The sequence below is a fragment of the Hevea brasiliensis genome, unplaced genomic scaffold, assembly GCF_030052815.1.
Source record: "Hevea brasiliensis isolate MT/VB/25A 57/8 unplaced genomic scaffold, ASM3005281v1 Scaf32, whole genome shotgun sequence".
NCBI classification, from domain to species: Eukaryota; Viridiplantae; Streptophyta; class Magnoliopsida; order Malpighiales; family Euphorbiaceae; genus Hevea; species Hevea brasiliensis.
This window is the reverse complement of record NW_026614829.1, coordinates 207,458-219,367: the sequence shown is the minus strand read 5'-3', so window position 1 is coordinate 219,367 and position 11,910 is coordinate 207,458. Positions and strand designations below refer to the sequence as shown.

The window sequence follows — 11,910 nt, the reverse complement described above, 5'->3', positions numbered from 1 at the left end:
TCCAGGAATGGCCTGAACACCCTGTTCATCAAGTCCATGAAGGCTGCTGGTGCATTAGTGAGTCCAAAAGACATCACCAAGAACTCAAAATGACCATATCTTATCATGAATGCTGTCTTGGACACATCCTCATTCCTGATTCTCAACTAATGGTAGCCTGATCGTAGGTCTATCTTGGAAAATAATCTAGCCCCGTGGAGCTGATCTAATAAATCATCGATCCAAGAAAGTGGATACTTGTTCTTCACATTCACCTTGTTCAGCTGTCTATAAGCAATACACAACCTCAAGGACCCATCTTTCTTTCTCACAAATAGAACAGGAGCGCCCCAGGGTGAAGTGCTCGGATGTATGAAACCCTTGTCCAAAAGCTCCTGTAGCTACTCTTTTAACTCTTTCAATTCTGCTGGTGCCATCCTGTAAGGTGGCATTGATATGAGGTTTGTACCCGGCACAACATCAATGCAGAACTCTATTTCCCTTCTTGGTGGCAACCCTGGAAGCTCCTCAGGAAAGACATCCATAAATTCTCTGACAATAGAAACATTTTCCATGTTGACACCTTCTACAAATGTATCTCTCACCAATGCCAAATACCCTTGACATTCACGCCTTAACATTTTTCTAGCACTAATTGCTAACACTAAATTATATGGAGCCACGCTCCTGTCACCATCAAAGCTAAACTCTTCCACACTAGGTATGTGGAAATACACCTTTTTGTTCCTACAGTCTAAAGTGGCATAATAAGTTGCCAACCAATCCATTCCCAAAATTACATCAAAATCCATTACTGGTAGAGGAACCAAGTCTGCTGGGAGGATTCTTCCATCCACTATTACTAGTCTACCCAGAAAAACCATATCTACATTTATGTTGTCACTAAGCTGGGTAGCTACAGACAAAGGGCATTCTAAAGTTGTAGGGTTCCTACCCAATCTCATGGCAAATACTGGGGAGACAAATGAGTGCTTGAACCCGGATCTATCAAAACACAAGCCTCATAGGAATAGACTAGAAGAATACCTGCCACAACTGCATTGGAAGCCTAAGCATCCTTGTGGGTCAGGGTGAAAACCCAAGCTTGACCCCTACCCTACGTTGCAGAACCCTGATATTGACTTCTACCTCCTGACTTGCTTCCAAATCCATGTCCTCCTTGTCCTCGACCCTGTTGGCCACTGAACTGACTACCTGCCATGCTGGAAGCACTAGGATACAACTGACGAGGAACATTTGTAACAGAACCCTGTGATCCCATCTGTGGCTCGCTGAACACTGGACATTCTCTAACAAAGTGACCCTACTGGCCACATCGGAAACATACTCCTGAACCCATCATACAAGGTCCTGAATGTCCTCTTCCACACTGTGTGCAAGGTGCAAAGGAGAATCCTGAACCAGACCCAGAATTGCTATAACCCGAACTGTGACCACTGCTGGATCCGTACCCTAGTCTGAATCCTCAAGATTTGTGTTTAAAACCACCCTTCTTATATCTTTTACCTCTTCCTCTGTGGTGACCTTGGCCGCCACTATCCGTGGTACCCGTGTAGGGAACACCTGAAGAACCTTCTGCTCTATTCTTCTTTGCTCTTCCACTGTCATCTCCTATATAGCTAATCTCAATCTGTTGGGCTCAATCAACTACCATATCAAAAGACTGATCAGACATCATGGCCAGGTTTGCATACCTCCTGTCCAGCCCCTTTAGGAACCTTTTTACCTTCATACTTTCTGTAGCTACTGTTGTAGGGGCATACCTGCTCAGTTCTAGAAATTCTATAGCATATTCATCTACTGTAACGGCCCGGCCCACTAGTGATATTGTCCGCTCTGAGCCGAAGCCCTCACGGTTTTAAAACGCGTCACTAGGAGTTACGAACCGCCAACTTATAAACCCAGCATCTCTCCCGTATTTTGCCGATGTGGGATTTGCCTAGGGTGTTACAATCCACCCCCCTTATGGGACTCAGCGTCCTCGCTGAGGTTTGCCCCACCATCGCTCAAGGTTGCACACGGAGCAGCTCTGATACCACAAATATAACGGCCCGGCCCACTAGTGATATTGTCCACTCTAGGCCGAAGCCCTCACGGTTTTAAAACGCGTCACTAGGAGTTACGAACCACCAACTTATAAACCCAGCATCTCTCCCGTGTTTTGCCGATGTGGGATTTTCCTAGGGTGTTACATCTACAGATCTGCCATTTTGCCTTAAGGCCTCAAAGGCCCACTGTTTTTTATCTCTGAAACTTTCTGGTACAAACCTGTTGATAAACAGTTCTACAAACTGGGTCCAAGATAATCCCTCAATACGAGGTAGTACGTAGTCTGTCATCCACTATCTTGGCACTGGCCTCAATACATGCTGCACACACTCTATAAGCCTCATATCAGTCAACTGCAACTCCATTCCTGCCTGTTTGCAGGAATTTAAAAACCGATAGGCATCGTCTGACACATCATAAGTACCAGGCACCAACTTATTGAAATTAATTATTTGTTTGTAAGGTTCCCCTCTTGGTGCGGTGGACTACTGCTGTTGGGGAGGGTGGACCATATACTGTGCCATCATATCGATGGTTCTCTGCAATCCGGCTAAGGTAGCTGCCATTGGGTCCATGGGACCCTGCGCCATAAAAGACTGATTCTGAACTGGTGGCAGCTGCTCTTCTACTTGAGCAGCTCTAGGCCTCCTACCCTGCCTCCTCGAGGCAGGTGCCTCATCCTGTGTCGACACCTCGTCAGGCACATCCGATTATGGTGTAGTGACAGCTCTTTTGCTTCTACGCATTTTCCTGAAATTTAGTAGCATTAGCCCACAAAATTTCAAAACGGCATGTTACACAACTATATAGACTTATATTTACACACAATTATATAAAGCAGAAACTAGAAGCAAAGATGACAATGCAAGACGAATGTGGACCCTATTCTCCGCATGTGACTCCTATTAGACTCTTCACAATACTTTAGACATACATTCCCTATGAATCTGGAGCCTAAGCTCCAATACCACATTTGTCATGACCCAACCTATGGGCCAGACTGGCACTAGGATCTGGGCCAGCCTAAAGCCCCCGAGGCCCGTAGTAAGCCTAACTATTCCTCAACCCAACTCTAAGGCCCATTTGGGCCCAATTTCAAGAATTCAACCAGACAGAGTCCAGCCATAAAATGGACCATTTAACGGGGAGTTTTTGACTCGCTCGACCTGTAAACACAATATATAATAAATTGGGGAGCTCAGCTCACCCTCCACATAATAAAAAGGTCATAACACAAATGGGAGCTCAGCTCCCTCATCCAATCCCATCATGCATACAGTTAATAATCTTACAAGTCCAACATAACTTTTATAATATAGGCCCAAATAAAATAAGTGCTTCTAACACATACGGAGTCTAAAAATTTAACTCCATTGTACAAAATACATTAAATACTATCAATGGACCAGCGAAGAAGAAGAGCAGGTTAGCCACAACAATAATCCTCCTATAGCCTGGAAAAATAGATGAACAGGAGTGAGTGTTTGACTCAGAGAGTAAAATATCAATTTTAACCATAATCTCTATAGCTATCTAAAGCTAATGCACACTGTGGAGTGAAATGCAACATCGTCATAAATTTCATACAAATCACATCAAAAAGGCAATTTGGAGCACTCACACACCCAACACTGTCAAACAATACATATATGGGAGTTGATCCCCTATACAGCCCTCTTAATCCAACCTCTGCCAGCGAGTGTCTCTCAATCCGAACTTTCGCTTAATAAACCAAATGCGGGGTCCCAGTGAGTGTCTCTCAAGCCGTGTCTACCTTGAAGGACTGGGTCCTAGTGAGTGTCTCTCAAGCTATGTCTACCCGTCTTGTCCATATCCAATACCATACCACACGCACGCCACGCACACACACTGCTCCAAATTACCACAAACAACATCCATGGCACTTCAACATTTATGAATGTAATATAAAACATGCCTAGTATTTAACTGCATAGATACATATTTATAAGTGATGCATGGGCATGCTTGAACATATAGTAATATTGAAATTACAATTAAAATTAATATTTTACTCATAGACTTAACCGAAGTCACTGTGGTGGCTGGGCGGAGGAGGAAGGCTGTCCCGGCTCACCTGACAATTTTATTACAATTATTTAATACATTTGACTCAATACAAACTAAGAAAAGACCAAAGATATTCTAAGTCATGTCAAAAATCCGGCAGAGTCTCCCCTATACCTAGGACCTACCCAACCTGTAAAAAGGCTTAAAACACACTTCTATATCCACAAACTGCACACCCACAACTCAATCACATCATATAGCCCCTTCTGGGCCCATCCAAATAGTCAACAATCACTATATGAAAAATTACAGTTTAGTCCTTATAATTAATCCTTTTGCAAAAACTACCCAAATGAGCTCTAAAAATTCTAAAACTTTTTCCCGTTGTCCTTAGCATTATTACTAAGCTAATGCAAAAGGAATTATAATTTTCTAAGCTACCACGAATATTTTATGGATTTTTAATCCAATTCAAGCACTAGATAATTAAGAAAAGTAAGGTTCGGGTTTACCTATGCCGATTCCGACCTAGGAAACGCACTCGAGACGTTTGACAATGATGGGGTAGCCAAAATCTTGACCCAATTCTAAGACTTTTTTGGTAGCCTATCTATCCAGCCAGAAATTTATAGACCTGGGCAACCGTTGAATTTTCACGAATTGAAGGTACCTACATGAAGCCCACAATACGAGGGTTAGTATATAATTTTTACGAAATTTTCTAAGCTCATTTAGTACTCGAAAAAATACTACAAAGTTTCGCGAGACCCATAGAAAAATGGTGTCAGAAACTTTTGAAATTGGTATTGCCACGAAGCTCTCGACGAATGGAGCACTCCGGTGCTCTCGGTTTTCTCGTGGGGTTCACGGTTTGCGAGAAATTTAGCCCAAAAGTCAAAATGGGCTAAAACTTCCCGGACAAAAATTGGGCAAACCGCTCGATGGATTTTGGTGTTTTTAGTGTCTATGGAAAGCTCTCGAGGTGTAGAAGAGGTTTGGCATAAGATCCGGTCCAATTGGTGGTCGGATCGACCAGAATCGGCCCGGGAAGTCGAAACGACGCTCTGCGTGTTGGGGCATTTTCGGGCGCCTTTTCCCAGCTCCTCAGGCGACGGCTGGCGAGGGGGACAGGCTGGGGTGGTGCGCTTGTGAGCTGGGAAGGCTGGGGTGACGGCAAGGCGGCGAGAGGAGGAGAGAGGAGAGAGAAAACGAGAGAGAGAGAGAGAGAGAGAGAGAGAGAGAGAGAGAGAGGGAGTATCAGGTGCGCGCACGGAAGGAAGAAGAAAAGGAAATGGCCGGTCCGATTCGATCGATCCGATTCGGTCCAGTTCGATTCGGCCGGTCCAATTCAAGATATAAAATTTTGAATTTTTACTCTGCCTTGGGACCGAAAATGAGGCCCAAAAATTTCGAAAAAATTCTAGAAAACTCAGAAAAAATCATAGAGTCCAAATATATTTTTAGTTTTACCACGTGATCTTTAAATTAAATTTTAAAAATCATCAAAGTTTTATATTTTCGAAAATCGAACCCAATTTCTAAAATCTAAAAAATTTTAAATAATTTTCTAAAATTTAAATAAAATAAAATATTAATATTTACCCATAAAATAATAAATTTAAAAATTAGGGGTATTACAGTTTCTTTAATTTCTATTTCAAGCAAACTAAAGAGTATTTTAAAGAAAACTAAACCTTATTCTAATGCGATACTCAATTTATCCAAAACCCTTTAAGCACTTTAATCAACTATAAAATTTCCTCTTAACCCACTAGTTTATCTTTAGTACTAGATGATTAAGTTCAATATCTTGATTATCTATCAAAGATTTTCTATTCTCAGTATTTCAATCTAAGATTAAGAACAAAATTCAAAGAGCACCAACAATGAGTATGTAAATAAAGCACACAATATATGAATCAAAACTTATATATTTCAAAATCTAGTTAAAACTAGTTCAAATCCATAAAATAGAACTCAAATCATTATACCCAACTTCGAAATCTAGAAAATCTACTCACTCATAGTTGTCTTTATAAGAAGAAAAGATGAAATAAAATAGGAAAACATGAAAATAAGACTAAAAAATAAAAGAACCCAAAGGAAAAGAAGTCCAAATCTCTGAAAATGACAGCCAAAGACATCACTTTTTAGGTCAAATTTCCTCCCAAAAATGGCATTTCCTCTTTCTTTCCTCAAATTTGACTTTCTCTCTCTTACTTCTTGTAGAAAAGTTGAGAAAAAGATGTATATAAGAGTGTCATATTTTTACCTTAAAATGTCTAGTTGGAAGAAAAGACAAAAGGTTCAATGAATAGTGAAGTGGAGAAAATAATTTTAGTCAGCATAAAATTCAGTCAGGCAACACTGCCCAGTGTTGAATTTCAATGTGCCTAGTGTTGAAAAACTGATAAAGCCACACTGAGCATCTGGCTTCACCTGAAAATTACTGCCTCACTTAATTTTTTTGCCTTACTGTGATTGAAGAAGTAACATGCCTCATGTTAAGGCTAGGAAAATTTCAACCATTCTTCAAATGATGTTTCTTCAATTCCTTCACCACTAAGTTTTCAAATAATATCAAATCATTTCCAATTGCACTTTTTCATCTTCAAATCACTTCAAAACCTAACAAAAATATAAAAAATCCAAAAATCAAATATAAAACTCTAAAATTAACACATTAACTAAATTAAATACTAAAATGCCATAAATTCTAAAATAAAAGGCAAAATAGACTCAAAATGACCCTAAAATGCCTATAAAAAATATGTATATTAAATTTTCCCAAACTTAAACCTTTACTTGTCCTCTAATTTTTTAATTCTTTTTTTATGTATTTTGTCTCTCTTTCTTAGAGTCTTAGAAAAGGATTGTAAAGTGAATCCGTGTAGGCGGTTATCTTTATACAAAATAATTAAGAATTACTTAAAATTTCCTTCATGAGGACAAATTTGTAGTATCAAATTAAAAATCAATAGTAATATATTATTTAATTAATATTTTTATACAAAATTTATTTTCTAAAATCAATAGTAAATTTTTAAATCTATTGGTATATATCTTTACACATGCATCTGTGCATATTCTTATAAAAAATTAAATAATATTTCATTATTTTAAAATTGCCTTTCTATGCATTAAATGGTTGCAAAATTTCTTTTGGAAATGATAAATTTATACGAGGAGTTTATATTGTATTATCTCCTCCTTCATCCTAGTTATTCCTCTGCAGTTTCCAGGAAATTCCAATGAAAATTTTAAAGGGTATATTTAATGATTGTTTCCTCACGTAAGGCTATATAATAGCAAAGTAGTTAAAATTTACCCTCCAGGGGTGAGATAGAATGATAGGGGTATTTTCTCCCTTTGGTCTCAGGTTTAAATTCTAAGTATCTTTAAAACTTGGAAGAGAGCGCTTTGCCCTTCTTTTGGGCTTGCTCGACACAAATTCGGATTAATCAGGCTAATGAATTTCAGATGATAAGTAATTTCTACAAAGAAAAAAGTAGTTAAAATTTAATTTATAATATAAAACCTCATAATATTTAATTTAAGTAATATAAAATGCCTATATAACCTTTAATAATTGATGCATACATTTTTGCACAATCATTTAGGTTTAATTTCATAGCCATTTTATTTGATTATTAGTCACTTTTAGTTAATTTCATTAGTTATTTAGTTAGTTTTTCATAATTGTCAATTTTGGATTAATTTGTAATTTTTACTTTGTTTTGTAGGAAAAATGGTGTTTTTGAAGGACTAAAAAGAAATTTTGCCATTGAGGAGTGACTTCTGCAGCCAAAGATGTCAAAAACAAGTTTCAAAGTTGAAATATGCATTGGTCAAATTGCGCATAACTTGCCGTATAAGTTATGCAGATATGCATAAGGAGAAGAAACACTGTTCCAATACCTGCCGAATTGTGCATAAGGAGAGTGCATAGCTTATGCAGATTCACGCCTCCCTTATGCAATCTCACGGAATTGTGCATAACCTATGCGCTTGGTCATGCAGTTTCGCATAAGTGAGCCAGAAACCAGCCGAAAACTGCATAAGGGACTGCATGACTTATGCAGTCCACTTATGCAGTCCCACAAAGATTTCATTAATGAGCTGGCAGAAGATTCCCTCAGAAAATCTCTCCTCAAACACACCATTTTAGGGCTCCATGTCAGAAAATGCTATAAATAGCCCCATTTCCCATTTTAGAAAGAAGGGAAGAAAGAAGAGGAAGAAAAGGGAAAGGTGCAGGCAGCAGCTGAAGAGTCACAATCACCTCCCACACCATTTCCAACCAGATTTGGAAATTTCTTTCTTTTCTTACATTTTTCCTACCTTCTAGTGTTTAGTTTCTTATTTCTTAGCTTAGATTAAAGCTTTATTTTCATATAAACTCAAAATATCTTGTAAACATTATGGATAATGAGTAGTTTTATTTTGATTCTGGAGTAAGGGATGTAATATTTGAGATATTTTGTGGATTTTGATTGGGTAATCCATATTTTGTGGTCTTAATGAGTTTTATTCATTTCTTGTGTGCTTAATGACATGCTTAGTGTAGGATCCCATTAAGTGATGTTCTTAATCCATGGTTGAGGCACCGAAAGGAGAAAACCTTGTGATAGATAATCAAGAAATTGAACTTAATTAACTTAGATCTAGAAATAGAGTAAGGATTAAGAGGATTCACAGATTAATTAAAGAACTTAATGGGTCTTAATTAACTCTAACTCCATGAAAGTAGGATTAGATTGATTAAGGCACTCTTTGTCTCACTCGAAAGGGTATTCAAAGGATTTAAGAATTAATCTCCTTAAAACACGTAAGTTTCACAAGATTGGATAACCAATTTAAAATCCCGAAATAGCTTGAATATGAAATCCCGAACTCCGGAATCGCCTTTTTATCATTGTTAATTTCTAATCGAATTTAATTGCTTGCCATTTTAAATTTTGCCATATTTCAACTTGCTTATTTCAATTTGATGCAATTTTAGTTTAATTAATACATTGTTGGATAGATTATAAATCTCACACACATAGAATTCACATCTCAATAGCCATCAATTTATTACTTTAATTTCAAAAATAGTCCAAATTAGTTAGAACTATTATATCAAAAATTCAATCATTAACACAACTCCTCGTGGGAACGATATCTTTTCTATATTACTTGTACGACCCGTGCACTTGCGGTTGGGCCACATTAAGTTTTTGGCGCCGTTGCCGGGGAGTTGTTTGTTTAAGATTGAATTCTTGATTATTTTAGTTGTTTATAGTTTTATCTTTGTTATCTTTTCATTTTTGTGTTTGTTTGTTCTACTCTTAATCTTTTATGAGAAGAGCTAGAAGCACAAGTGACACATCCTTATTGTTCAATCCTGAAATTGAGAAATTTTGTAAAGCCAACAAGAAAGAAACCAGAAAAAGAAAAGAAGCTTTGAGAGAAACTGAATTAGAAGCAGACATGGCTGATGAAAGAATTAGAATTGGTGGCGGTAATGCTGGAAATGATTGAAACAATGAAAATGCAGCCCAAGGTGAAGAGGTTGTAAATGCTAATGTACCTAGGGGAAGTATGATGGATCATGCTTTTCCTCGCTTTGATGACTTGAGAGAGAGCATAGCAAGACCAAGAATTGATGCAAATAGTTACAAGATGGATTTTGGGGTTCTTTAAATGATTCAAAATTCCCAATTTGGGGGACATCCTTCTGAAAATCCACACACACATCTGAAGAAGTTTGCTATGATCTGTGACATGCAAAAATAACCTGGAGTGTCTGATGATGCAGCAAGATTGAAGCTATTCCCATTCTCTTTGAAAGATAGAGCATTGGATTGGCTTGATTCTTTACCTCACAACTCCATCACAAATTGGGAGCAACTCACTGATGCATTTCTTGCACAATATTTTCCACCTGGAAAAACTCAAGAATTGAGGAATCAAATGACAGCTTTTAGACCAAGAGAAGATGAAACTCTTTATGAATCATGGATGAGATGGAAGGAATTAGAGAGACAATGCCCACATCATGCTATTTCGAAATGCATGATAAACCAGAATTTTTACACAAATGTCACTCCTGCAATTAGAGGGATTATTGATGCTCAAACAGGAGGAGAATTTATTATGAAGCATGAAGATGAAGCTTATGAGTTATTGGAGAAAATTGTAAAGAACACTCATCTTTGGAGTAGTCCAAGAGGACCAGCTCCAACTCAAAAGAGGCAAGCTGCTAGAATTTATGACCTTGATCCATTCAACATGATTAATGCCAAGTTTGATGCATTTACAAATGTCTTGGCTAAGAAGATGGAAGATTTGAGTATGTTGGTTAGTTCATCATCATCATCTGGAAGTTCACAACAAGTTGCTTATGCAGAGGGAACTACCAGCTGTGGAGTAGACTATGGAGAGCAAGCTGCATATGTTGGTAATTATGGAAACAAGCAAATGGGGAATCCTTACTCTCAAACTTATAATCCAACTTGGAGGAATCATCCCAACTTTTCATGGGGAAATCAGCAAAGTCAAGTTCCAAATCAGAATTTTCAATCACAACAGCAACAAGGAATTTCGTATCAGCAAAATAGGCAATCATTGCCTAATTTTCAGCAGAAAACTATGAATCCTCCACCAAAACAGCAAGAACAAAGTTCCACCACAGAAGCTTTATTACAATAGATTCTTGCTAACCAAACTAAGCATGATGAGGAGATGAGAGAGATGAAAGCAAGGCTAGAACAGATGTAGACACATAACAGAATGCTAGAAAATCAGATTGCACAACAAGCATCTTCCTCAGGTACCAAGTCTTTTGGAAAGCTTCCAAGTCAACCAGAAAACCCAAGAGAGCAGTGTCAAGCTATTACTTTAAGAAGTGGGAGAGTTGTAAAAAATGAGAAAAGTGAAAATAGTGAGAAGAGAGAAAATGAGAAAGAAATTGATGAGGGAGATGAAAAACAAGAGAGTGCAGAAAAATGTAAAGAGAAAATTGAAGAGAAGGAAGAGAAATATATACCTCCAGAGCCCTATAAGTCACAACTTCCCTTTCCATAAAGATTTTAAAAAGCCAAGCTTGATAAGCAATTTGGGAAGTTTTTAGAGGTTTTGAAGAAGCTATACATAAATGTGCCTTTTATTGATGCTCTTTCACAAATGCCCTCTTATGCAAAATTCTTGAAAGAAATTCTCTCAAACAAGAGGAAACTTGAAGACCATGAGACTGTAGCCTTAACTGAGGAATGTAGTGCTATCCTCCAAAGGAAACTTCCTCCAAAGCTCAAGGACCCAGGGATTTTTTCAATTCCATGCCACATTGGGGAATCATGTTCTACAAAAGCTTTATATGATTTAGGGGCTAGTGTTAGCCTTATGCCCCTCTCCATTTATGAGAAGCTCAATATGGGAGATCTTAAGCCAACCCACATTTCTCTCCAGTTAGCTGATAGATCAATTAAGTATCCTGAAGGGATTTTGGAGAATGTGCCTCTAAAGGTTGGGAAGTTCTATATACCTGTTGACTTTGTCATCTTGGACATGGAAGAGGATTCTAATATCCCAATCATCTTGGGAAGACCCTTTCTAGCTACAGCAGGAGCATTGATTGATGTTAAGGGAGAAAAATTGACTCTTAGAGTTGGTGAAGATCAATTGGTTTTCAATATTAATAACACTATGAAGAAGCATCATTCTGAAGCTGATACTTGTTTGAGAATTGATATCATTGATGAGCTGGTTGAAGAACACTTCAGAAAGAAATATCCAGAAGATCCACTTGAAAATTGTTTGGTTCATGGAGGAGGCATAGACTATGACAACCCT

The 11,910-nt window shown here is 37.9% G+C and overlaps 1 non-coding gene across 1 annotated transcript; it reads right to left on the bottom strand.

The window, feature by feature from the left end:
• Window positions 1-10,017: 10,017 nt before the first annotated feature.
• Window positions 10,018-10,124, bottom strand: LOC131177080 (small nucleolar RNA R71). The gene has a single exon (XR_009146792.1). It is a non-coding gene; the product is annotated as a small nucleolar RNA R71 (small nucleolar RNA).
• Window positions 10,125-11,910: the final 1,786 nt, after the last annotated feature.